At 43.0% G+C, this 28,000-nt stretch overlaps 1 protein-coding gene across 8 annotated transcripts in view; it reads right to left on the bottom strand.

Annotated features, from left to right (window-relative positions):
- The window catches only part of LDLRAD4 (low density lipoprotein receptor class A domain containing 4), a 426,914-nt gene that overhangs the window by 121,562 nt on the left and 277,352 nt on the right, over positions 1-28,000 (bottom strand). Inside the window, exon 1 of one of the 8 annotated variants that reach the window (XM_073331684.1) lies at positions 3,821-3,838. The exons of the other annotated variants lie outside the window; for them this stretch is intronic. The gene's annotated coding sequence lies outside the window, so the exon portion shown is untranslated. Of the gene's footprint in view, positions 1-3,820; positions 3,839-28,000 lie in introns of those variants that run through there. 8 annotated transcript variants of the gene reach the window in all.

Genomic DNA, 28,000 nt, shown 5'->3' with positions numbered 1-28,000 from the left:
ATACCATGTAATGGGGTAAGGTAGACCTCTGCAAATTTCCTCCTGCATGATAATTGCAATATTAGCCTCCCCCTTCAATCTCTCTCCCCATTACTCAGCAGAGGCTCCTCAACTACATTCCCCTCCTTCGTCCATGATTGTAGGGTTGGGCTCCTTCATCCCCATTTGTCGTCTTCCCTATCCCAGTGCTATAGTACTGGGCAGTCACTACACTTCCATCTCTACATGTATTTAATCTCCTCACTCCCATTACTGCAACACTGGGAAATGCCTTTCACCTCGTTACGGCAGCACTAGGGCCCTCCATAATTTCTTCCCATACACGTGGGCATGCACAGACGGACACACACACTTTAATGCAGCCCCACTAGTCCCTGCTCAGTGATGTCTCCTCTACCCATACTGCCAAAAACAAAAGACCCAGGACAGAGATCTTTCTTCACAAAACACTGTTAAACAAGAAGGAAAAAAAAACACACCCTTTTTACGTCCAAGTTCTTCTGTCTTCACACTCTTCACAATATGACAGACTCATGCAGAGCAGAAAGTGGACGAGCCAGAGATGGCACAAATGAGAAGCAGGAGACAACCTGTCTACCTAGCAGCTTCAGGAACACTCCAGGAGCTACAAAATTCAGGAGATGTTTTAAGGAAGTCAGGAGTATGGAAGACTGTGGATAATACGAGGAGACAAATTAAACAAGTGACAGAATATAAAAGTCTGAATTCTTCTGTGATAGAGCTGGCCCATAAGTGTCAAACCTGCTCCATAAGGGAGAGGGACATGGTCTTGTTTGAGCACAGGACTGGGCACCAGGATCTCCCAAATTCTGGTCCTGATTTCTGGACTGACTCCCCCTGTGGCCTTGTCACAACCTCTATGAATCAGTCTCCCATCATTGAAATGGGAATAATATACACTTGGCTAATCTCCCAGGAGTGCTGTGAGTTAATGTCTGCAAAAGGCTTTGAAGATGCAAAACGTAAAGTATTATCAGGATGACTGAGGGGAGCTAGACCTTTTTAAAAAAAATTTAAATGGCTGCTGAATTTACAATTATATTGTATCTATATATAAAATCACCATATATGCAAAAAGTCCTTCTTAAAACAAAATAAAAAACCTCTGCCAAACTGTTCCATTGTCTATTTTTGATTATCTGTTTTGTAGCTTTACAGCTTGTTTGGCAATAAGAATCTGAAGCAGACTGATCCCTATAACAGGCTCACCTGACAACCTTCCAGGGGTAGGGACATCAGTAAAGATTTATTTAGAAGAGAATACCTTATAATGACGTTTAAACAAATACTCAATGTTGGTTTTATTCAACATTAAATTACTGTGGCTACTAAACTGCCTTTAGCTCTAATTTTCTTTTGTTTTTTTCCCCTTGATTAGTCAGGCCTCTGCAGGAGCAGAAACTATGAGTCATGCCCCATCACCTAAAAACTATCCAGAGTCATTTATTTTAGTTTTTTCATATTACACACACACAAACATATAAATGTAGGATCAGATGTAGTATGTGGGATGAAATACTGAGTCACTGGTTACATTCAAAAGTCAGAAGTAATCTGCTCTGCATTAAAAGTGACAATATGATTAACATCTTTTCTAACAATCCATTGCATATGGAAAAGAAATAGGAATAAAAAGACTGTTCCTTTTCCCACCATTCACCTCTCAAATGGCAAAGCAATACATCGATTTTAAACTGTAGTGCAGCTTTAAGGTGGGGGGAGTGGATGTCATGGTTGCATCTATCTTTTTTACCCTTGATTCTAATAGATATGTGAGTATATGATATGTCCAAAAATCTCCTAGCATGTACCTCCATGATGGGAGGCAATGTATATTCCTGTACGTAAGATAGTACTCAAGGTCTTGGATACATATTTTTCCTGTTTGCTTTGAGAACAGGCTTTCTCTTCTCAAATTGCGGCTTTCCATTTCGTTCTGCCACTACCAATCCAGTTGAAAAAATTATCACATATTTCGATGTTGCCAGATTTAATATTTTAGATATATTATTGCACTCATGAAAGCAGGGTACTACTTTCTGATGGGTTCAACCAAGCGTACTGTAGGGAAGGGATGATACAGACTTTCCACCTGGTTATATTCATGCACTTCCATCATGACTTGCACTAATCCCCTCCTTTGCAGTGACTCAGGGAGATGGAGAGACTGTCACCTTCCTTGTGGGGGAGGCAGAAAAGGAACAAGAGCTGCTTCCAGGCAGTTATTGTGGCAAGCATTGCAGCTGCAGGAACCTACTGAAACAGAGACCTTCCACATGCCCCTGTATCTGGTATAGTGTGTGCCAAAGGAATCTGACTGAGGCAGAAGAATAACCAGAGACATCTGTCTGAAACAGCATCTTGCTAGGCAGGAATCCAGCAACTGTTTAGTCTGGTAATCTCATGGACTGTGGGTCTTCAACCTTTGTCCACAAGGGTCATAGGAGCCAGTAAATTCTGACCTGCAACCCAGTGACCTGTTAAAAGTCACCAGAACTAGAAGCTGAATTCCAACAAAGGACTCCAATCCTGGGATTTGATTGGCAGAATGCTGGCGGTCCTGATTGCTGGTATTTAAACCGTGCAAAGGAGTAGGTCGTTGTCCATGCAACTGCATTTTCCCTGCTTAAGACTGCTTCCCTTGTGCTACATGCTCCTCCCGCCTAACTCTGACCTCCTGGTGACCTGACCCTGCCTGTCTCCTGACAACACACTCTAGGTGTGTTCTCTGGCATATCTCATACTCTGATCTTCTGGTATCAGCTCCCGACTCCCACTCTGTCTACTAGGTCAGACTGCCCATGTGCCGGTTGTGACAGTTTGAATGGCCCACTCGGGCCACAGGAGTAGGCCTGGTGCCTGCAGAATGGACTGGCTAACCCTTTGGGAGCACTGGACATGCTTAAGTGGGCCGCCTGCCTTCAGACGGACAACCAAGCCCTGCAGGCCCAGATTGTCAAGATAACTTCAGAGAACCATACCACAGAATAATAGCTCCTTGCTATTACAGAAGCAAGTCAGACAGCTCCATGCTGAAAATGCTGCACTCCAGACATGGCTCACGCAGCCCTGTTCCCCAGTACATCTGCCAGAACGGTTTGATGGTAATAGCCAGCAATTCCAGGGTTTTGTAAACCCGTGCTGCCTCCTTTTCATGATGCATTCTTAGTCCTACACTACCAATCACGCAAGGGTGAGCCTGCTGTCCAGGGAAGCATTAGACTGGGCCACCTTCTTCTCGGAGTGCGACAGCCCAGCACTGTAGACCCGGGAGGTCTTCTTCCAAGCTAGGTCAGTGCTATTTGACAATCGGCAAAAAGGACCCTCACCTCAACACTGGGTAGTGATTGCCATAGACTTCATTGTAGAATTACCAGAGAACAACAAATTTATAACAGGTTTGGCAGTCATGGACCACGTTACCAAAATGGCCCAGTTCATTCCCTGCACATGTCTCCCCTCTGGTGAAGAGACAGCCCAGCTATAAATTAGCCATGTCGTCTAATATATAGATTACATAAAAGCCTCCATGGTCTTCCAGAACGCATCACCTCCAATCAGGGGTCTCAGTTCATGGCCTGGTTCTGGTGCAAGTCCATGCACCAGCTAGGGGTCTGCATGTGTCTTCCCTCTGCTTACCATGCCCAGCCCAATGGCATTAGTACGGATTGTACCCTGATATGTCACAACACATAAGGAAAAACCTCTCCCTATTGGGAATAAACAGAGGCTACGATGAAGCCACCATGCTCAGAGTTACTCGTGACCATAAAGGCAAACCAAAAGGTTTTTTTTTTACCTGCCAATACTTGAGTCACCGGGTTGATATAATCAGCAATTAAAGCCAAGAATTGAACGCTGCTCCTTACATTGCTTCAGATGTCAAGTGATGTCTTCTGACGCTGCAAGAGCAATCTGGGACATGGCAGGTAAAAATGAAACTGAAGTCAGGTCTGGCAGGAAAGGTGTGAAAATGATTTTTCCAATATTTTGTATTACATTTTTTTTGTTTCTTTTGTTAGGCTAGTGCTGCCTGTACTCAGGGTGTAAATGGCCCCCAAGAGTGTGACGGTGATTGTTGGATCACAACACACTACCATGCCACTGACACACCTCCATGCAAACTTCTGCGCCTGGTCTGAAGAAAAACAGCAGGTTTCAATCTTTAGGACAGTCAGTTCAGCACCTTTCACCAAGTATATTAAATTAACTGTAAAATATTAGGATTGTTTTAATTAATTCCAGTGTTAAGGCATAATGGCACCAATACGCAATACTCAGAAACATCTGCTTCCTAATGGCAGGTCTATGACAGGTTGACAATAATTAAGTCTTGTGCCCTTGACACACTTCCTCTCTATTTCAGTAAGAAAGAGCACCCCCTCATCCCCAAATCCTTTGTCCACATTACGCATCTACCCTGCAGACTGGTTGCAACATCTGATAACAAGAGAAAAAGAAATCAAGGCTGCAGCAAGAATGCCTATTGCAACACTTGGTCTTCAGGATGACCAAGTTATTTAACAGTTGTTCAAAATTATTCTGACATGTTTACAAAGTTTAGCATATTCCTTTGCTGACAGACTAATGTTAGCTGTGTATCACTGCAAAAAAATAAAAATAAATAAAGGAGGAAAAGACAAATAAGAGCTCTGCCCATGAGCTAGTGTGATCATGTGCTAACATACTGCAGTGGGAGAGGTCAAGTTGACCCCAAACATTGCCTTTAGAGTTCCCAGCTGTGAAGAGAGACAGAGAGGAGAGAAGAAAGCAGGGCACAAAGTATTTTATGTCAGACCTTGTTTGCCTTTTAGGAAGACTTTATAGCCCATGGAAGTGGAGGGACCAAGGTGTGGTTAGGCACTCTGACAACTGGGATGAACTGAGATGGTTGTATCAACCAAGAGAGAAATCAAATCTTTGCCCCTGCGAGGAAAGGAAAAGAAATCCATGTGCTTGTCACTGCTGGGGAATTCAGGGTGGGTTTCAGCAGTTGGAGAAGGAAACTGGGGCATCTGTCACTACTGAGGAAAGGTTTAGTTATCTAGAAAAGGAGGTTAGGTGGGGGCACTAAGGGTGCAAGAAGAACTCTGACAACAGAGGAAGCTCAAGAGGGTTTTGGCAGCTGGGTGTATTAAAGGCGTCTGTCACACGGGTCAGTCAACAAACCTCGCTTATTTCTCCAGGCTGATGTGAACTTTTTCTCCTTCCCTCCCTTCTGCTGATGAAATACTCAAAATCCCCCCTCAAGTAGTGACAAGTGTCATTACTTCTGCTTGATGCCAAATTCTCCCACACCCCAATAGCAAGGTCGGGGGGAAGAGAAAGAGGGGAAGAGAGATTCCCTAATGGAACTTTTTCAAATTCCAGCCATAGCAAGCGAAGCCAGTGGTGCTTATTGTGAGACTGAAAAGGCTGCTAGGTAAAAATGATAACCTGGATTGTGGTTCAGATTCCTACACTGCTTATCTTACGATTCAGTCTTCAGCAATACTGCCATGCCAGCATCTCAGACCAGACTGCATCAAACTTACATGAGCAAGGAGAAAAACAACAGTGATATTTTGTATCAGCACTTTTTAGCTCTATTGACTCGAGTACAGAGGTGGGAAAACTTTTTGGCCCGAGGGCCACATTGGGGTGCGAAACTTTATGGAGGGCCAGGTAGGGAAGGCTGTGCTTCCCCAAACAACCTGGACCCCGCCCCCATCTGCCACCTCCCACTTCCCGCCCCCTGACTGCCCCCCTCAGAACTCCCGACCCATGCAACCCTCCCGTCCCGCTCCTTGTCCCCTGACCGCCCCCTCCTGGGATCCCTGCCCCTAACTGTCCCCCGGGACCCAACCCCCAGCCAACCCCCTGCTCCCAGTCACCTGACTGCCCCAATCCCTATCCACACCCCTGCCCCCTGATTGCCCCCCGGGACCCCACCCCCATCCAACCCCCTCTGCTCCCTGTCCTCTGATTGCCCCGACCCCTATCCACACCCTTGCCCCTAACTGTCCCAGGGACCCCACCCCCATCTAACCCCCGTTCTCCCCATCCCCTGACCGCCCCCCCAAATCTCCACCCCATCCAAGAGCCCCCTGCTCCTTGACTGCCCCCTGGACCCCCTACCCCTTATCCAACCCCTCCCCGCCCCCTTACCATGCTGCTCAGAATGGCAGGAACGGTGGGCCAGAGTGCCAGCGGTGCAGGGCGCTGAGGCTGCGGGGGGAGGAAGGACAGCAGGGGAGGGGCATGGGGCTAGCCTCCCTGGCCAGGAGCTCAAGGGCCAGGCAGGACGGGCCCGCGGGCCGCATGTGGCCCGCGAGCCGTAGTTTGCCCACCTCTGCTCTAATAGAATTTGTATGTGCTCAACCTCTCTGAAAATCAAGCCGTCTGCAAACCTTTAAAAAGAAAGCATCCTGTGTTTATTCCACTTCACCCAAAAGCCTATTCCCTGATTAATGCTGAGACTATGTAAAAGTTTTGCCCTATGTTACAGTACCCATGTACTCACTACACCCTCCTGTTGACAAGATGTTGTTCTGGCATCTTTGAGATGTTCCTAAACTCCAGAAGTCCAGGAACAAGGTTCTGGATTTGATATGGATCCTTTGCACTGCTCTATCACTAGGGCTACAAGGACTTCCAGAGCTACTTTTACGAACAAGAAAATAAGGAACAGTTGCTTGCTTCTCTGCCATATATAACTGGCTCTTCCCTTTCCTCTGCCCTACTGTTAGTAGCTGAGCAGAAACAGACACTGAAAATATTAGCTCAAAGCTAATCCGTGTGAAACAACGGTGCTTCTGATAACCTGTTAGCTATCAACCACAGTTATTACACGAGAAAAGGTATTCTACAATCACTTTCAAGGATACTTCACCAATTCTGAGACCTAGTTTAAAGAAGACAGAGTTGGGAAAAATGAATGCACCACTTCAAAATTTGCTCTAAACTATATCATCCCTCAGCAATCCCTGCTCTCCAGAGTAAAGCAGTATTTTTTCAGGTTCGTTATTCTATCTTGTACTTTACAGACACTCTAAAACTAAACTTCCTATATAAGACAAATGGGCAAGCTCCTTGTAAGTTGCATACCTAAAATTGTTTCTCAGGCTGATGAATAGAAAACCATCTGATGACTGAAAATGAGTGTGGTAAACATAAAATACTGGGGGGAGGGATAGCTCAGTGGTTTGAGCATTGTCCTCCTAATCCCAGGGTTGTGAGCTCAATCCTTGAGGGAGCCATTTAGGGATCGGGGCAAAAATCAGGGATTGGTCCTGGTTTGAGCAGGGGGTTGGGCTAGATGACCTCCTGAGGTCCTTTCCAACCCTGATAGTCTATGATTCTATGAATTAGAATTTTCCTTTTCAGTAGATTTTTAACACTGTACTATTGACAACTCTGATCTAAAAGGTACATCCACTGTATTTTCTTGAGCTTCTTTTTCTTGAAAAAATCAATTTTATAGAATTCAATATCAGATTATGTTAACCATTTCTCTGATTGCATAATTCCATCTATAGAACCACCACTTATTCATCTCCACTTAATGAACTATATAGACAGATATTAACAAATACTCACCCAGTATAAATCTTGTCTTATGTCCACAGTGATAAGAAACGACTTTGAAGTAACAGCTCCAGCAAGACAAAAATAACTTATTTGGCTCTACTTCGAAATAGTAAGAATCATATGAAAAAGTGAATTAAGATTTCAAACTCTTACCAACACCCACTTCTGACATTTTTTCAGATTTTAGGCTAGTTTATGGTAAATACTCATTCCCAAGTTATCACCTCTAAGTCGGATAACACCATCATGGTGGAAAATTCACTAATATTACAGGAGTAGTATAATTTTAATGTCAAAGTATTTCAGCATGCAACAGCACCTTTTCCTCTCTTTTCTCACCTTATTCTTCTCTCATACGTGTACAGACTATTTATATTTTCACAATTAGGTCATGGTATCACCCTCATTACAATCCTGTGCCTAACTCAGCTTATGAAATTCACATCAAGAAAATGTGCTACCTTGAGGATTGGCTTCAGCGGCTTAGCCTTGTGAAGTTACAGTTTCTTACTACATTTGCCTAAAAACAAGTCATACCCCTTCAGAGCTTCCACCTACGATAACTGCCCTGCAAATGCACTGAAAGTTACTTGTTAAGAACAGCATGTCTAGTTTTCTGTAGGCTTAGGGTACATTTTCAGGTTGCTCACTACTACCCACATCTATTTATTAAAACCTTTTTATGAAACTCAAAGGTATCATTAAAATTTGTATTTAAAATAAAACTTTTCATTGGATACAGTATGTTGTGTAATCTTTGGCACTGAAATACCCCTAGCCCTTACAGAAGTATTTGTAGGGGCTTGAGTGGCTTATACTTTGGAGTATACAGACAGCTACAGCTGGAGCAACACTGGATAATGAATCATTAAAACCTTTGCAGCTTGGGGCGTACAAGAGAATTTAGACAAAGGTTTTATTTCCTGGTTTCATTGAATATATGCTTTTATGCCAGACAAACTGAAAGGTAACACAGTTGGAATATAGCAAATGTCAATATTTAATCTTGCCTTTCCTTTCTCATTTTTAAAACCACAATGCATCACCTCAGCATGATTCATTAAAAAATCTCCTGCTTCTCTCCCCCAACTGACTCAAACTATTTTTGTTGCTAGGTAATGTCTGCAGCGAAATGTCCTCCTAACATGGGAAAGATTAAGAGATATCAGATGGCATGGAAGACAGCATCCCAGTAATCACAGCTGAAGGACACTTGCACTTATAATCTTGGGACAATAGCAACATGTCTTATTGTTTGAAGCCATCAGACCTCTGCTGTAATACATGACAAGCAACACCACTTACCTATCAGGAATCAGGAACTTTGTCAGGTAGCCATTTGTACTGATCAGATAAAGAGATGGGGTATCCAGAGAAGCGTGCATATAAAATAGGCAAACAAAATGTTAGGGGGCACCCCTTCATCTGGCTAATCTTCATAACAGACCCTTGGAACCTCTCGCAGCTAGTGCAAAAGGCAACAGCCTTAATTCTTGTGTTAACCTGCGTAGAAGCCATAGCCCAGCAGCCCTATCTTTGTCCCCTCCAGACTTGCCCCGAGTGCTCCTTGGCCTGTCCAGAGAATTCAGCTCAAATATCTTCTTCTGCGCACAGGCCAATTTTCCAGTTAATGTATTCACAAAGCATAGCCCCAGACCTCTTACGTTCCAAGTTATAAACTAAATGGAAATACAGGAAGTAGAACTTGCAGACAAATTATAATCCAGGATTATTGATTTTCTGCCATAGGTTCATATGTAAATACAGCATTATTAAAAAGGCAAACCTTTCCAGCCCTAGCAAACCAAAGCACCGCTCACTCCCTACTGAAAACACCACCCCATTGCCTACAAAGTAAGGAGGAGAGGGACAAAAACCCAACACTTAACTGGAGCACCTAACTTCTAAATCTTTTGTGCTTTAAGGAGCATTTAACACAAACAGAAACTCTTTCCTCTTTTCTCAACGAATGAACAATAAATTATGTAGTTGTATTATGATAGAACGAAAGGGCTTCAGTCTGGAATCAAAGGCCCAATTGTGCTAGATGTTGTACAAATACGTATTAAAAAAGACAGACTCTGCGCCGAAGAGTTTATAAACTATGTCAGGGATCAGCAACCTTTGGCACTCAGCTCGCCAGAGTAAGCCCCCTGGCGGGCTGGGCCTGTTTGTTTACCTGCTGCGTCTGGAGGTTCAGCCAATCGCAGCTCCCACTGGCCGCGATTCGCCACTCCAGGCCAATGGGGGCTGCGGGAAGCAGCGGCCAGCACATCCCTTGGCTCGCACCACTTCCCGCAGCCCCAGTTGGCCTGGAGCGGCGAACTGCAGCCAGTGGGAGCTGCAATCGGCCGAACCTGCGGACGTGGCAGGTAAACAAACCGGCCTGGCCCGCCAGGGGGCTTACCCTAGTTGGCCATGTGCCAAAGGTTGCCAATCCCTGATCTCGGTTAAATAAATGCTCATTCATGATTTAACCAATATCATGGCTTCTTCATGGGCAACATGCACCCAAATGCTTTTTTCTTACTGCATGTAATTGGTTTTTGCAGTTTAAATAATATGTGAACAGATTAATCTATGCTATATATCTCACCGTTTCTACACAGCTGCCATGACTATTTGTAGCATTAAACAATCTCTCCCCAATGGCTCTTTAATGAACAGCATTCTTCCACTGCATGTCTGGGAGCTTCTCTGCCTTTATTAGCCATGTTATAGACCATTGTGAACATGTGGTCAGAAACAGCGTGATACCTTGATAAATTATTCATATTAGTAAAGTACAGAAATGCAGTAAACAATTAAGACAAACTTAATAGCAATCTATAAAATCAAAAATCTGGTGCCACTGCCCAGAATCTTCGCACAGTGTACTCAACAAAACAGATTCCAACCTTCAGAGATATTTAATCATTACAACTACACGTGGTTAACTCACATTATGAATCCACCCTCAAAATATTCTTCAAGGAGACTTAATTGCAGTGACATTAGTTTTTAAATCGGAGTACTTTTCAACACACTGACTAGATACAGCTTCGAGAATGCATACGTAAGTATGTATTTCCTCATCAAAAAGGTTAAATGGCAGCAAAACTTCAAAACATGGGATATGAAGTCCAATATCCCGTAAAACTGGTGTCTTAAAATAAAAACTCCTGGAATATCATGGAAGTCTCTAAGGCTTTATTTGCAGTGAAGATTTAATGCAGATACACCCATCAGTGTAGCATTACTGGTTCTACCTCTAACATAGGCAGGCCAAGATGCTATTTTCACCAATGTAGCTTACCCCACTTTCAAGCACAGGTAAGCTCCACCAGTGTAAATAATAGCTTTGACAGTCTACACTAGGGTTTTGCACCAGTACAGGTACACCAATAGCTGTGACCAGGGTAACTTCCAGTGCAGACAAAGCCTAAGGGCCTGCATAAGAATGCATGGTTCTTCAATTGTGTCACCCTAGATTGCAGGTGAAGAATCTTGTATTCCAGACAATTACCGCTAATTGTTGGCAGGTGGGTCCAAACAGGATTTAAGCAGGGTAGAAATTAAGGGTTCTGGAGAGAAATCTTTAGAACAGCCAAGTTTAGAGATGAAGCTTATTCTGAGGTTTATGATGTTACCATTATGAGTTAACAAGTAAGTCAAAACACAGGAAGGGGTGAATTTAGACACTAACTCAGAGTCTGTGTGCAGAAATTGGGTTAAGGTGTCGGTCCATTTACAAACACCCTTCAAAAGCCATCCAGACTGCACATTCGAAACAGCATAGCAGCTGCATCACTTGCACTGCAGTTTATTTTAACTGTAACCTCGAGAAAAGATTAAACTGAAGACTCAGACAGGTGTCACCTGCTTAATATAATGGTGCTTTTCACGTCCAAAATCTAACCCTAATAAAAAGAAACAAAATAACAAATAAAGCATGGCAATAAGCAGGTGTTTCTGAGCAGCAAGTGTCTCCTGGACCAGGCAGTACATGAAAATAATCCTGTTCATCAATAACACACAGACTTCAAAACAACTGGGGTGACCAGACGTCTTGATTTTTATCGGGACAGTCCCAATTTTAGCAAAAAGAAAAGGAGTACTTGTGGCACCTTAGAGACTAACCAATTTATTTGAGCATAAGCTTTCGTGAGCTACAGCTCACTTCATCGACATCCGATGAAGTGAGCTGTAGCTCACGAAAGCTTATGCTCAAATAAATTGGTTAGTCTCTAAGGTGCCACAAGTACTCCTTTTCTTTTTGCGAATACAGACTAACACGGCTGTTACTCTGAAACCTCCCAATTTTAGGGGACTTGTCCCGCATCCCGACTTTACATTGGTTGGGACGCCCTTTGTCCCAATATCGAGACCATCTGGACTGCCGCCGCTCACCACTTCCTGGGGCAGCTCCTGGTGCCCGCCCGCTGGCAGGAGCGCTGCGTGCTCCAGGGGCGGGGCTTGCAGGTGCCGGGAGCAGGCAGAGAGCCCTCTGCGCCCCCCCCACCCAACCCAACCTGCGACCCTGGGAGCCAGAGGGACCTGCCTGCCGGATGCTTCCCAGGACAGGAGCCGCCTCAGGTAAGCACCGTCAGGACTCCCCACCTCGCCCTCTGGCAGGTCCCTCTGGCTCTTAGGGTGCGGGGGCTCTGCTAGACAGTGGGAGCCTGTTGGGGGCTGCTGGGAAGTGTGGGAGATCTGTGTGTGTCAGGGCACTGGGGGTCTGTGTGTAGTTGTGGTGGTGGGGCTGTGGGGAAGGGCACTGGAAGGGAGGAAGGGGAAATCTGTGTGTATTGGGGAAAGTTGTGAGTGGGGGGTTCTGTGTGGGGTGCTGGGCAGCTGTGGTGGGGCTGTGGGCAAGGGGGCACTGGGCGGGGTGTGTGTGTGCACAACACTGTGCATTTGTGGTGGAAGGGTTGTGGGGGGGGCTCCTGGGCATAGTGGATCCAGGGGACGCTGGGCAGGGGAACTGTGTGGCGCAGCATGGGCCCACCCCCAACAGGAAGGGGCACGTTGGTAGCACAGGGCCAGGCAACCAGTGTGCCTCTGGCTCCGGTCGAAGCTGTGCAGCTGTGTCTGTCTCTCCCCTCCTTCCGCCCCCCCCCCCCCCCCAATGTGTCCTGATATTTCACTCTTGCGATCTGGTCAACCTAACAACAACAAGGATTATCACTTTGGAGACCATGCCAGAAACAGTATCACCATCAACATCAAGTAGCTGGCAGTACATACTGTTGTGTGAAGAGATCATCCGAAGGTCATTAAATATTTACCTTATAGTTAAAAGCCAAATGAGATTATCCTCACTGATGTCACCTAATAAACACAAAATACATTTCAAGGGATGCCAATTCGTGAGTAGTGACCACTCTGTGTAATAGTTTAAACTGGCTAGGAACTGGGAGAGAAGGGGAGAGCGCACAATGAACATAATATGTTCACGCCCAGCACTCATTTGGAAGAAACTCTAGACACACACACAAACTGTATTCTCATTCAAAGGATCATGCAGTGTATTGTAATCTAAGGCCTTGTCTACACACAACAGTTGTACTGCTTTAACAAAAAACCCATATAAAGGGGTTTAACTAGTGTGGACACAGTTACACCAATATATAAGTGTTATATACCGGTATAGTTATTTCCTAACAGCAAGGGAATAAATGATACTGGTGTAAAGCACCTTTACACCAGTGTAACTGTGTCCACACTAGGTCTTGTACCGGTATAGCTATATCACACCCCTAATCGAAATAGAAACAAAATCTGTGTGCAGACCAGGCAGGTCTCAAGCTCAAAAAAAAAATACACTGGGAGCTAATATTATTGTGTGTGAGAGAGTATCACAGCAAACTTACAGACCATACAGATACCAAAGTCAATTAAAATTCGGAAAAGCTACCGTGGACTAAAGGCTTTCCCCCCATATCTCAATTATGGGAAATTCCTTTATACAAAGTTAAACAAGCTGAAATAAAAGGGCATGGGGAGGGATTTTCTTATTTATTTATTTACAGAGCATGCTTTCTTTACAATATGCATTGATAAACAAGTGCTCATTGTACTCTTTCTATACTTTCACCTTTCCCCAAAAAGGGAGATTACATAACAGGAGCATAGGGATACCATCAATTAGCCAAGTTACTACAGAATAAGAAATATTATATTTAATAAGGATGGCATGAGTAAAGCCACTTGCAGTTCTAAAAGGAGCAAGTGATTCAGAAGTTCCAGGCTACAGAAGGGCGAGATTTTAAGGTAACCCATTAAAAAAAAAACTCCTTTGTTGCCTGTTACAATTGCAATTGACATTCACAGGTACCTGCTGAGTTATAATTTTTGTGCCAGAGACTCCAGCCAATGGCAAGTACATATTTCATGCTTCCAGTTACCTCAGTGGTATTTTTCTCTCTGTGTCTTCCCATCCACACAGGGAACAACCTGTCTATGGAGAGACATCACACTGCCATCACCACCTGTTGCATCCAGTACCAACCCTACTGTAATTATGAAGCTGTGGCTGTGCCTGACCTTTAGCAACATTCATATGTTTGACTCACTTCAATACACTGACGCAGAGGAGCCCTGCCTAACCCCTGATTAAATATATATTTTCAGCAAGAATACCAGGAAAGGCTTTATGAAGTGTTCCAAGGCCAAACTTTCTCTCTTTCAGTCTTTGTCACTTCTGCCTGAAGGTTGGAATAAATGTTCAGTTTTCACTGGGGAGAGGGGTATATATTGGATCTATATTGGGACCAGTGCTGCTAACATATTCATAAATGATCTGGGAAAAGGGGTAGACCATGAGGTGGCAAAATTGGTACACAATAAAAAATTACTTAAGGTAATTAAATCCAAAGCTGACTGCTAAGAATTAAAAAGGGATCTCACAAAACTGGGTAACAAAATGACAGATGAAATTCAACGTTGAAAAATGCAAAGTAATACACATTGGAAAACATAATCCCAACTATATATACAAAATGATGGGGTCAAAATTAGTCATTACCCCTCAAGAAAGAGGGCAACATTGTGGACAGTATTATGAAAACATCCACTCAATGTGCAAGAGCAGTCAAAAACGCTAATGGGATGTTAGGAATAATTAGAAAACGGAAAGATAATAAAACAGAAAACATCAGAATGCTAGTATATAAATCCATGGTATGCTCACACCTTAAATACGGTGTACAGTTCTGGTCACCCCATCTCAAAAAAGATATATTAGAATTGGAAAAGGTACAGAGAAGGGCAACAGAAATGATTGGGGGTATGGAACAGTTTCCATATGAGGTGAGATTAAAAAGACTGGGACTGATCAGCTTAGAAAATGGAAAACTAAGGGGGGAATATGATAAAAGTCTATAAAATCATGAAGGGTGTAGGAAAATGAATAGCGAAGTGTTATTTACTCATTCACATAACACAAGAACCAGGGGTCACTCAATGAAATTAATAGGCAGCAGGTTTAAAACAAACATATGAAAGTACTTCTTCACATTGTGCACAGTCAGCTCATGGAACTCATTGCCAGGGGATGTTGTAAAGGCCAAAAGTATAAATGGGGTCAAAAAAGAATTAGATAAATTCATGGAGGATAGGTCCATTCCTGGCTATTAGCCAAGATGGTCAGGGACACAACCCCATGCTCTGGGTGTCCCTAAACCTCTGACTGCCAGAAGCTGGGGCTGCATGTTAGGCGATGGATCATTCAATAAATTGCCCTGTTCCGTTCATTCCCTCTGAAGCCTCTGGCAACGGCCACTGTCAGAAGACGGGATGCTGGGATAGATGAACTATTGATCTTACCCAGTATGGCCATTTTTATGTTCTTATACCTTTCCTCTCTTCTGTTTTCCCACTTCCAGTTCTCCTTTCTTTCTTGGATGTGGCATTGCGTCTTCTTTGGATTAACTATTTGCTTACCTAAAATCCAACAAAAGTATTTTACTTGAAAAAAATCATAATTTTGTCCAGCATTGGATATGGAGAAATATCAGAGATTTTTCTCTTCTTGTGTCACCATCTGTCATTCTTTTGCTTATTATATAACAATTAAGCAACAACAAATAACTTTCAACTTATTGCATCTACAATTTGTTAGGGGAGAGAACACAGGAATAATAAATGACACTGTTGTGAGAACACTATATCTAAAATCTGTATGACTGTACTTGAGAAACTCAGTCTCTGCATTAAATAATGAGAAGTGCCTACCTATTTAAATAACGATTAGATTTATCTAATAATCTTCAGTGTGTTTCAGTGGTAAAAAGTGGTTACTAAGCTGTTCTGTAACTGTTGTTCTTTGAGATGTGTTGCTCATGTCCATTCCATTTCAGGTGTGTGCATGCCCAGTGAACTAGAGTTGGTCATTTTTTCCTTTAGTGATATCCTTTGGGGCGGCGCATATACCCTCCGCTGCCTTGTGCTGCTGCACAATGGTGTAAAGGCTGGAGCCACCCCCTGCCCCAACCTCATTTCCTTCTTACTAGACAGACTACAATATGGAGAGGAAGGAAGGTAGCTCGTCGAATGGACATGTGCAACATGTCTTGAAGGACAACAGTTTTCTTCTTCAAGTGACTGCACATGTCTATTCCACTTCAGGTGACTAACAAGCAATTCAAACTAGATGTGGGTTTCAGAGTGTACCTGAACAATGACTGAAGAACTGTGTGTGTGAACTTGACAACATCTCTGGAATGCTGAGATACAGCAGCAGCGGTTGTAAAGGTGTGTGCTGATGAACAAACTGGAGAGCTACAACTGTCTGTGATAGGCACTTTAGTTGAATATGCTCCAGAAGTTACTAGAGATTTTGCAGAGCATGCTACTACCCTGCTTGGCAGGGTTATGATGTCAATGTCACAGCACAAAAGTATGCAGGACGAACTCCATGACAAGTTCCTCTGCATTGAGACTGGAAGACTCTTTTGTGACAGACATGACAATATCCTGCACTAGGTTGGACAAACCTGATGGAATTAAGATGAACATGACTGAATTAAGTTCAATGCCTTTGGGGTCCATTGTACTAAACATGCAATTGTTTCTGTGTCATTGTGAGATTGTATGTAACTTTGGGTATGCTAATGTAATTCCTCCGGTTATCAGCCCTTTGAAGTTGCCACCAGCCTCTCCCTGGAAAAGGTTCGCATATACTAATTCAAACTGGATTCTCCAGGGACACATAGACACAGAAAGAGTTTTTGAATACACAGCCTGGTTTTAAACAGGCTTAGGGCCACCTTCTGTACCAAGCAAATGGACAGGATCTCTGGTCTGTGGAGGGCCTCAAGTCCTTAGGGAAGCGTTAGAAGGACTCAGTCTACTGAGGCCCCATGAGACAGGGTAAATGTTCTGAGCTGAAGCTGAATGAACTTGAAACCACAAGGAACCCCTTTGGGTGGGGTTTGGAAGGATAGCTCCTGCCAGAGCCCATGTTAGGGTTGGGGTGATCACATGTGTATAGGTTTTTTTATTGTTTTTAATAAGTTTTTTCTCTGCAGTACTTTTGCCTTAAGAAAAAATAGGCTTGCACAGGAAGTGTTGTATGGTACCTTATAACTGTGGGCATTTACAAAATAAATTTGTTAGTCTCTAAGGTGCCACAAGTACTCCTTTTCTTTTTGCGAATACAGACTAACATGGCTGCTACTCGGAAACAACTCTTTTATTAGTTTCTGAAGACAGAGTAAGCAGGCCTGCTTAGGCAGAATTTTTTGCTAGGAATAAGACAGTGAAGGTAGGAACTGTTCAGCCTGGAGATACCCTGGTCTGGAGGGACAGAGACCCATGTCTCCACCTAAGAGAGGAGACGGCCAGGGAAGCTAGAAGCCTGAAGGTGGTGCCCTTGCTGGGGGAGTGCAGGTGCAGTTGTCCTAAACTGTGACACCTTCATCCTGTCTGCAACTGCTATGAACAATTGGGATGACAATCTAAACAATCTGGTTCTGTCCAAGTAAAAAGCTAACACCATTCTGATATCGAAAGTATGGATTCTCTCTTCATCCTTAGGAAAGAAAGTCGGTGAGTATATTCCTTGATTGACGTAGAATTCCAACACTATTTTATCTCTCTGGTCACGCGATCACAGACATGAAGGTCGCTATCTTAAAACAAAAAAACTTCAAATCCAGACTCCAGCGAGAAACTGCTGAATTGGAATTCATTTGCAAATTGGATACTATTAATTTAGGCTTAAATAGAGACTTGGAGTGGCTAAGTCATTATGCAAGGTAGCCTGTTTCCTCTTGTTTTTTCCTACCCCCCCCCCCAGATGTTCTGGTTTAACTTGGATTTTAACTTGAAGAGTGGTCAGTTTGGATGAGCTATTACCAGCAGGAGAGTGAGTTTGTGTGTGTATGGGGGTGGGGGGGATGTGAGAACCTGGATTTATGCAGGAAATAGCCCAGCTTGATTGTCATGCACATTGTGTAAAGAGTTGTCACTTTGGATGGGCTATCACCAGCAGGAGAGTGAATTTGTGTGGGGGGGTGGAGGGTGAGAAAACCTGGATTTGTGCTGGAAATGGCCCACCTGATGATCACTTTAGATGAGCTATTACCAGCAGGACAGTGGGGTGGGAATAGGTATTGTTTCATATTCTCTGTGTATATATAAAGCCTGCTGCAGTTTCCACGATATGCATCTGAGGAAGTGAGCTGTAGCTCACGAAAGCTTATGCTCTAATAAATTGGTTAGTCTCTAAGGTGCCACAAGTCCTCCTTTTCTTTTTGCGAACACTATTTTAGTCACAAAATTCAGGTGCAGATGTAAGTAAACATTGTTGTTATACAAGATTGTGTAAGGATAGTCAGCTACCAACACCTATAATTTCTCACAGGGTAACAGTTACCAAAAACGCTACTTTCATGGATAGATACTATTGGTTCAAAGGGTGGACCCATCAACACTGCTAACACCAGATTCAAGTCCCAGGGAGAAATAGGATCTATCACTAGGGATATAAACTGTTCAGACCCTATAAAAATCTAACTGACACTGTATTCTGAATACTGAGTGGCCAGCACTTAGAGAGTGGAAAGCAGAGATAGCTGTCAGGTGAACATGAATGGAACTAATAGATTGGCCTTGTTGTTTCAGGTACCACAAGTAATCCAAAACATGCCCACACAGCAAAACATCTTTCTGCTATGACCACAAGGAGAACTGTTTCCATTTCAACTGGTAAACAGATCTAGTAGAAGGCTTTCTGCTATTCAGGAGGATGTTTTGTATGTTCCCCAAATACTCTGCCTCCTGAGATATTAAATATGGAGCATCCAGGTGGAAAGATAGAGAGCAGATGGGTTGGGATTCAGAAATTGACCATGGTCGGGATGATCAGGCTGGTTCTGTGGGTAGTGTCAAAGGAGCCCTGATGCAGAGGCTCTGCAGACTGGAAAACCAATGCTGGCTTGGCCAAGCTGGTGCTATGAGGATAGTGCAAGCCTGATGCTGCTTGAGCTTAGTCAACACCATGGGAATGAGTGGAATGGGAGAGTAGGAATATAGCAGACTCTCTCTCCAAGACAGCAGGAAAGAGTCCGTCAGAGACCCCTGACTGACCTGCCATTGACAAAAGAGTTAGCACTTCCTGTTATGATGAGGTTTTCTTCTAAAGGTAATCAAGATTATATTTTTGTCAGTAGCCTAAAATGTAACGTACTGATCGTAATATTCCTAGACAGATGACAGTTTGAAAAATGAGTCTCATGATATCTGACCTTAGAAACTACTCACGATCTCAGCTGACAGATCTGCTTAGCCAACCTGTCAAACTGTTGTGAATCCTGGGAAGAAGGGATGCTTTGAGGTGAATTGCTTTGGTGATGAACAACTCCCAAAGCTTGTCAGAAACTGTCCGACCTGGCCCCTCCCTGTCTGTTCTCATAGAACATTGCCACAGTGTTGGCCCTGAGGATATGCAGAATCTTTCCCTTGATGTGAGGGAGAAAAGCCCCATAGGCCAGATAAATAGCCCTTAACTCCTGATGTTTATGTAGAAAGCTAAATCTTGCTATGGCCACATACCTTGAATTTTTAGATTGCCTAGAGAAGAAGTGTCCATAACCAGAAGTAGTGTGAATAGGGGAGAGGCAAAGAGAACTGCCATATACACATTGGTTGCATTCATCCACCAGTCCAAAGAGGCTAGCACTCCTATGAGCACCTAATTGAACATGTCCAATGGTGACAAACCAGGGAGTACACTGATTTTAAGCAGTCCTGAACATTTCTGAGTTGAAGTCTGGCATGCTGAACTGCATAGGTGTAGGAAGCCATGTGCCCCAGAAGAACCACCTTACAGTTGCGGTTGAATGGGCTTTTAAGTCTGTGGAAATGGCTAACATTGTCTGGAATCTGGCTTGAGGTAAGAAACCCTGGCAACTGTAGAATCCAAGACTATCCCTATAACTGGGGAGAAGAATAACTTGTTCTTGTTGATCAACATACCCAGAACACTGAAGAGGGGCTGTATCTTGACTAGCGTTAGTTCTGCTTGGCTCTTGGAGCTATCTTGTACAGGCCATTTGCCCAGGTACAAAAATACTTGCATCCCTGTTTCCCTTAGGAAAGCATACCTGAAGTAGAATGGTAAGTGCAATCACTCAAAGAACGGTAGGGATGTCCACAATCTCTCAGGAGTCACTCAGCACCTTGAAGGAACAGGCCCACAAAATGTTTTGCAAACTGATGTTTGCAAAAGACACTAGGTTTTACAAAATAATCAGTCCTCTGATTCCATTGTCTTCATATCATCAAAAAACAAGTATCTCTTCTCATATCAACAACTAACAATGAGCTGTCATCACCTACCAAGAAGAGAGACCTTTCTGTGGCCCCAGGAATATCCCACCAGGACAGCAAAAGACACCAGATGGCCTACTCTATTTGTGTCATATCTAATTTCTAAAATTATGTAGGGCACTTTCAGAGAAGGAGGTTGCTGTGATATTTTGGACACAGAGGTCTTCCACTCCTGGAGATCTGAATCAAACTTACATGTAAGCATAGCACTTGTTGCTATGACATAATCGCAAGCTTGTTTGTGTTATGAATACTGTGTAATGAAGTCTGCCTGCAGTCTCCTCTATTCTGGGACTGAAAGCACTTTGACTTATGAGTTATGGCAAACATTTTTAGTCTGGGTATCTGTTGTCGCAGTAGCTGTTTGGGAGCAGGAGAGACGTGATCAAGGATGTGACCAATGCCCAAAGGGACAAGGGCTCTATAAAAGAAAAAACACCCCCAAAAACAATTCAACTGAACTAACAAGAAGCATGTGAGGTGATGTGCACTCCAGACTCTGCTCTTTTTAATGACAGGCGAGGCCTAGCCAGCTTCTCTTTAAACACACATTCTCTCCAGAAACAGGATCACATTATGGAGGCTGCTAGTAGTGTGCTCTCCCACATAGAGGCATCTTCCCATTTAACCTCCATCACACACAACCCTTCCTGCTTTCCCACAAAGTGTTCCCAACTCCCTCTAGGAGAGGCAAAGTGCATACCCTCCTGATTAAATGTCCCTTCTAATGCACATTCCTCACTGTGCAAGTTAGCAGGTACTGTCCCTTGCACACATATAGACTTCATTTGGGACATTTCTCAAACACCCACGCTCACTGACATCCCCACGAGTCAAGAGGGGTGCCCCAGGAACACGCACTGCATTATAAGTAGGGGTGACCTTGTACTACTGATTCTCTCTCACATTCCCCTAAAACAGGAAAGATATGCTTATGGCTTCCTGTGTCCAAGTCACAACAGCCTCCTTCCCCACAGAAGGTAAAGCAAACCTAAAAAACGTTATTTTTTTGAAAATTGTTAAGGGATGATTCAAAATAAAGCTCACAGACCTCTCTTTGGTGGAGAAAAAAGTTTTGTCTTTTTCAGTGCAGGGTAGTAATAGTAAAGCTTTGAGAGGCTTTCCCTCCTCCTTACCTCAAGACTCTGACTGAATGAAACTGCCCTATCTAGATATCTGGTCCTATTGGGAAAGAATGAGCTGTGAAAGGTCACCCCATTGCTTTTCATATATGAGTTTTTGGGGGGTGAGCAATTTAGAGTAGACACTTTCCCACCACTATTCCTCATGACTGGAATACGGGAGAAGGTTTGCTTTACCTCCTTTGCAAAAAAAATAACTTTTAGTGCGAAAAACAGCAGAGAACAAAAAAGAATAAGGCTATTTAAATTCAGTTTGAGATGTTTTTAAGACAGACTACTTTTAGCAGCTTGTGAAAGAACATCGCTACAGTGTGGAGTGCTCAGTGTCACTGCATATAATTGCTCTAGCTGAGCGCATAACAATACAGAGCTGTGCTTCTGCTCTCTCAGATTGGAGAAAAAAAAAGTTAATTTGACAAAGCTGAGTCACAGCACAAAAACCTTATCTTTACTTGTGAGGAAAAACCATTACAAAACATTTTTTTCCCCAGGGATTTCAGTCTGACCCCATGTTAGAATTTCTGTGTGCTTTCCTTGAGCTAATAATAAAAGGTAATGGAACTAAAACCGCACTCAGCGTAGAAAGAAAGATGAAAGAGTTGCTGAGGTATCGGAAAGGCCACAGTAACTTATAAACTGAAAATAGTTTAAAAAATGGAAGTTACAGAGAAATTCATTGCACTAAGTTCTACGATGTGGAAAAACACCTCTGGCATGGTGCTAAATTCAAAAGGAAAAAAAATTTAAACCATCTAAGGGTAGTCTTCACTGCAGAATTAACTCATGTGAGCGGCACCCAGGTCTGAGCAGCTACACTGCAAAGCCACGCCTGAGTTAATGTGTCCTCATTGGTGCTGCACTCACCCACATGTGTCGCTTGGACTTCTGGGGGAAAATCCCAATGGTTCTTTTTGCTGCAGTAGACTGAGCTGCTCTGATACTTTCACAGTGAATTATGGGAAAACTTGTCTGTCCCCCGGCGATCAGAGAAACTGTTTTCAGAGTAACAGCCGTGTTAGTCTGTATTCGCAAAAAGAAAAGGAGGACTTGTGGCACCTTAGAGACTAACCAATTTATTAGAGCATAAGCTTTCGTGAGCTACAGCTCACTTCCTCAGATGCATATCGTGGAAACTGCAGCAGGCTTTATATATACACAGAGAATATGAAACAATACCTATTCCCACCCCACTGTCCTGCTGGTAATAGCTCATCTAAAGTGATCATCAGGTGGGCCATTTCCAGCACAAATCCAGGTTTTCTCACCCTCCACCCCCCCACACAAATTCACTCTCCTGCTGGTGATAGCCCATCCAAAGTGACAACTCTTTACACAATGTGCATGACAATCAAGCTGGGCTATTTCCTGCACAAATCCAGGTTTTCTCACATTCCCCCCACCCCCATACACACACAAACTCACTCTCCTGCTGGTAATAGCTCATCCAAACTGACCACTCTTCAAGTTAAAATCCAAGTTAAACCAGAACATCTGGGGGGGGGGGGGGTAGGAAAAAACAAGAGGAAACAGGCTACCTTGCATAATGATATATGTATATGTATATGTATATGTATATGTATATGTGTGTATATATATATATATATATATATATATATATATATATATATATATATAATGATATATGTATATATATATAAACAACCACATACCACACAACAGAACCACTAACCCAGGAACTTATCCTTGCAACAAAGCCCGTTGCCAATTGTGCCCACATATCTATTCAGGGGACACCATCACAGGGCCTAATAACATCAACCACACTATCAGAGGCTCGTTCACCTGCACATCCACCAATGTGATATATGCCATCATGTGCCAGCAATGCCCCTCTGCCATGTACATTGGTCAAACTGGACAGTCTCTACGTAAAAGAATAAATGGACACAAATCAGATGTCAAGACTTATAACATTCATAAACCAGTCGGAGAACACTTCAATCTCTCTGGTCACGCGATCACAGACATGAAGGTCGCTATCTTAAAACAAAAAAACTTCAAATCCAGACTCCAGCGAGAAACTGCTGAATTGGAATTCATTTGCAAATTGGATACTATTAATTTAGGCTTAAATAGAGACTTGGAGTGGCTAAGTCATTATGCAAGGTAGCCTGTTTCCTCTTGTTTTTTCCTACCCCCCCCCCCCCAGATGTTCTGGTTTAACTTGGATTTTAACTTGAAGAGTGGTCAGTTTGGATGAGCTATTACCAGCAGGAGAGTGAGTTTGTGTGTGTATGGGGGTGGGGGGAATGTGAGAAAACCTGGATTTGTGCAGGAAATAGCCCAGCTTGATTGTCATGCACATTGTGTAAAGAGTTGTCACTTTGGATGGGCTATCACCAGCAGGAGAGTGAATTTGTGTGGGGGCGTGGAGGGTGAGAAAACCTGGATTTGTGCTGGAAATGGCCCACCTGATGATCACTTTAGATGAGCTATTACCAGCAGGACAGTGGGGTGGGAATAGGTATTGTTTCATATTCTCTGTGTATATATAAAGCCTGCTGCAGTTTCCACGATATGCATCTGAGGAAGTGAGCTGTAGCTCACGAAAGCTTATGCTCTAATAAATTGGTTAGTCTCTAAGGTGCCACAAGTCCTCCTTTTCTTTCAGAGAAACTGTGGGGTGGTACTGGAGGACTATCAGCAGTTGAGTGATTTAGCCTGCACCCTCACTGCAAAGTGCGTGGGTTAGCAGAGAGAAGGAAAATGGCACTTCTGCACCCTCACATCTGGGCCTGTTAGCCTGGGTTTTAAACGAGAGTGAGATGGACAAGAGGGAGGTAGAGGCAATACCCGAGCAAGGGCTCGAGTTAACACGGCACTGAAGATATAAATTGCTGATGTAGAGGTTGTGGCTGAGCCAGAAGAAAAACATTTATTCTGGCTATTTTAAATTCCATGGACAGAAATAAAGAGACACACTGCACTGGCCTTTGATGACAGCTCAAAAAAGGTGGATAATTCTTAAATGCTTTATAGGATTCACCCCGTCTCTTAAAAAATGAAACATCCCCTTATAGAATTTACTCATAGGAAAATCAAAAACTTCCACAAATCCAAGGCAGGTGCAGCACTAGGTGGAAGTCTGAGGAGGAGTACAATAAAGAGCGTCTCACCGGGGTGAAACAACAGTATCATAGTATTTTAAAGACAACCTAGCAAACAGTGCCTTTATAGCATTTGGGTTTATGCAACTCGCGCTGCACTGTCTCTGGTGATTTGTCAAATACCATCAGCAACCTTTCAAGTTTCTTTTAAATCAATGATAGACTATTTGTTCTCATAATTAGTTAGGCAGGTATGTTTGTGGCTCTCTGGAGACGAAGTCATGTTGCTTTAGCATGGAACGCACATCCTCAGAAAAGCAATGGCGATGTCAACATAAATTTATATAAAAGACACATCAAGAAAAAAAAAAGCTACTCAGGGTGCTTCACACATCCCGGGGAGTTAAGTAACAGACACAGAAGTCTTTTTCACGTTCAGCACTGGTAGGCGAAATTCTGCGAGGTACCAAGCACTTGTAATTCCTTTTGACTTCAGTTATACAAGCTTTAATCTTTTAATGGATGACGGAGGCGTTCCCTTCTACATCACCAGTTTCAATGGGGGTTAGAGGTGGTAGGCACCTCCCAGGAGCTGCCTCAGAGTTAGAGGAATGCAGAAGCATAATGGTTTGTGCTCAGTAGTAGCTTTTCCTCTAGTTTACTTTTTTAGAGACAGGGCAGTTAACTGTGTGATTTGAGGTTGAAGAGGGTTAAAATCTAGTTGCTGGGATTTAATCTCTTACTTCAGGGATATTTCCTAAGGGTTGATGTGTCATACAAGCACAGAAAAAAAAATCAATACTTCTCAGTCACTTCTGAAGAGCAAATAGAAAACAACTTCTGGATCATTACTGAAAATGAATGTGAGAAAGGGGAAAAAAAGAAAGAAAAGATAAAGTACACACATTTTATATAAAATATCCTCCCCATTTTCAGATTCTCTGACAGACAAAAATGGTATAATTCTTCTGGATGCTATAATCACACTACTTAAGCATCCTTAACTTTAATACAAGAAAGAATTAACAAAAACATGTGGTAGTGTGCTCTCATTACAATACCTTAACTAGGCAGACTAAAATAACATTTTTCATAATAGTTCTGGCATTAAAAGACTTGCTTAAAGCAATATGGCTAGTGAAGTGAAGTGAAGTGAAGACAAAGGCTCATTACTTAGTAATGGCTGCCATGGACTGGTAATTCTTGTCTTACCACCTATCCTAGTAGTTGTTCTATTTAAGAAAATTTTATATAAAGGCAGAAAACCCAGATTACCGAGCATCTCCAAGGTCTCATTTGAGCCAGAATTGCCTGCCCAGGTACAGAAACATAACATTAATTGTGAGGACAAGGATGCAAATGTGCAGATACAGCGCACAATTACAAAAGAGGAAAACAGTATTGTGTAAGTTGGAGTATTTTTCATGATAAGAAACATCCCTTATAGACAAATAGACTTCTGAAAAATATCCTTTACAACTCAAGGAAACCAAAGCAACTGGTTCCTTTAAGGAGCCATTAGAGATCAGAACTTTTAAAAAAATGTCTGTTGTAGTTATGAATGGCTTATTAGCTGAGTTCAACAGCAGGGAAGTCTGCAATTGATCAACTTTGCTGTTACCAGTGGGAACTGCTATAAAGGATTTTGGCAAAGGGACAAGGAAGGGATGAGGAGGATATTTTATTCAGCGAATAAAAAGGGGAAATAATGTGTACAAATACATAAACAGCATCCTTTTCCTTGAAAATGATTTTCAAACTGTGGCCAATAGTTCAACATTTTTCAGGTTCTATCTCCTACTGATTGACCCCACAGTGGACCCCAAGTCACCATAAAGTTCTAATCTTTTACTCTAATGCAGCTTAGAGCTTTGCTTTTTTTCTTTAGGGTTATGACCTGTTAAAAGTGTTGGAACATGTGGGTAATGGTGTTTCAGTAGCCAAATCTGATCTGAAGTAATTAATTTATTACAACAAGCAGAGCATTTACAAATACCTTTGCAACTCTAGAGAATCAGCCAAAACCATTTGGCCAACAGCATGGAGATTCAGAAGACTGATCTAAATTGCATAACTCTGCTGGTCTGAGAATATTCTGAAGGGCCAGAGGAAGGCTGAAGGAGTTTTAACCAGGGGGAGAAGAAAGCATTCTATCCTTTAAAGAAACGAACAGGAGTTTGTAAAAGTCTAACTAATAACTACTCTCCTAGCTTCTTTCCCTTTGATGTGACTGCCAACATGATATGCTGCAGAAGAAAAGGCAGAGTTTACATTGTATCTGTCAGTGAGTCAGGAGAGGAATCAGAAATGAACAATAGAGCTGAGGTTCTCAAACTGTGGTCTGTGGATAGTTCCCTCTAAGGTGCGTACCTGGGCAGCTGTACACGAGAGAATGAAGGGCCACCACCTAATTAGTCGAGCCATGCAGGCAGGGCTCCACTAATTAGCTGCCTGGAGAAGAGGCACTTGTAAGGTGAGGTGGTAGCCTTGGGGGGAATAGAGGGTAAAGTGGGAGGGGGCAATAGGGAGAGAAGAGGGGGTGGGGGGAACTTGGGACGTGTAGGGCTGCCGCGGCCAGAGAAAGAGGCAACTTTCCCCAGCTCCAGGGCTGCAGCTGCCAGCAAGAGACCCCCCTCCTTCTCAGCCTCAGCTCTGTGGCGGGGGAGAGAGGACACATCCATCACATTAGAAAGGTAAGACTACTGATATTAAAATATGAGTTGTGTGCTACTATTTGTAGAACCAAAAAAACGTTAATTATTATTAAGGGTTTTTTTAATATAATGCTTTTATCCAAAGCACCTTACAACAGTGAGCGGTACAAACTACATTTTGAAAGATCATTAAAAGTGACCCGCCGAGACCCTCAGCAATTTTCAAGTGGTCCGTGAAAAAAAAAGTTTGAGAACCACTGCAATAAAGTATTCTGATCAGCCTGACTTCTGCAAATCGAGGCGGACACTGGCTACAGAAACAAGCTAGTGACAAGCAGAATACACCTCAAAGTGAGAGAGCTACCAATAATGAGTGAATAAAACAGTACTTGTTAAATAAAACTTCATTCTTTGCTATGGAACTCTTCCTATCTGCTTAGCCAAGCCCACACACACAAAAAAGAGGGTATGTGTGAGAGAGAATGTATGCCTTATCTGATTAAATATTCTAGTTCAATTCCATCACCAATTCCAAATTGCAATGACCACAAGTGTTGTGGGTCTGATTTTAATAATCTATCTGTTAAGGATGAAAAGATACTGTTCCTCAGGAAGGAAATTAAACTACAGCTATATCTACACTACAGTTTATGTTGGAATAACTTATGTCGTACAAGGATGTGAGTGACATAAGTTACACCGATGCGAGTGCCGGTGTAGAAAGCGCTCTGTC

This window comes from Lepidochelys kempii, chromosome 2 (genome assembly GCF_965140265.1).
Source record: "Lepidochelys kempii isolate rLepKem1 chromosome 2, rLepKem1.hap2, whole genome shotgun sequence".
NCBI lineage: Eukaryota > Metazoa > Chordata > Testudines > Cheloniidae > Lepidochelys > Lepidochelys kempii.
Note: the sequence above shows the minus strand (reverse complement) of the source record. Positions and strands in the feature narration are given on the sequence as shown.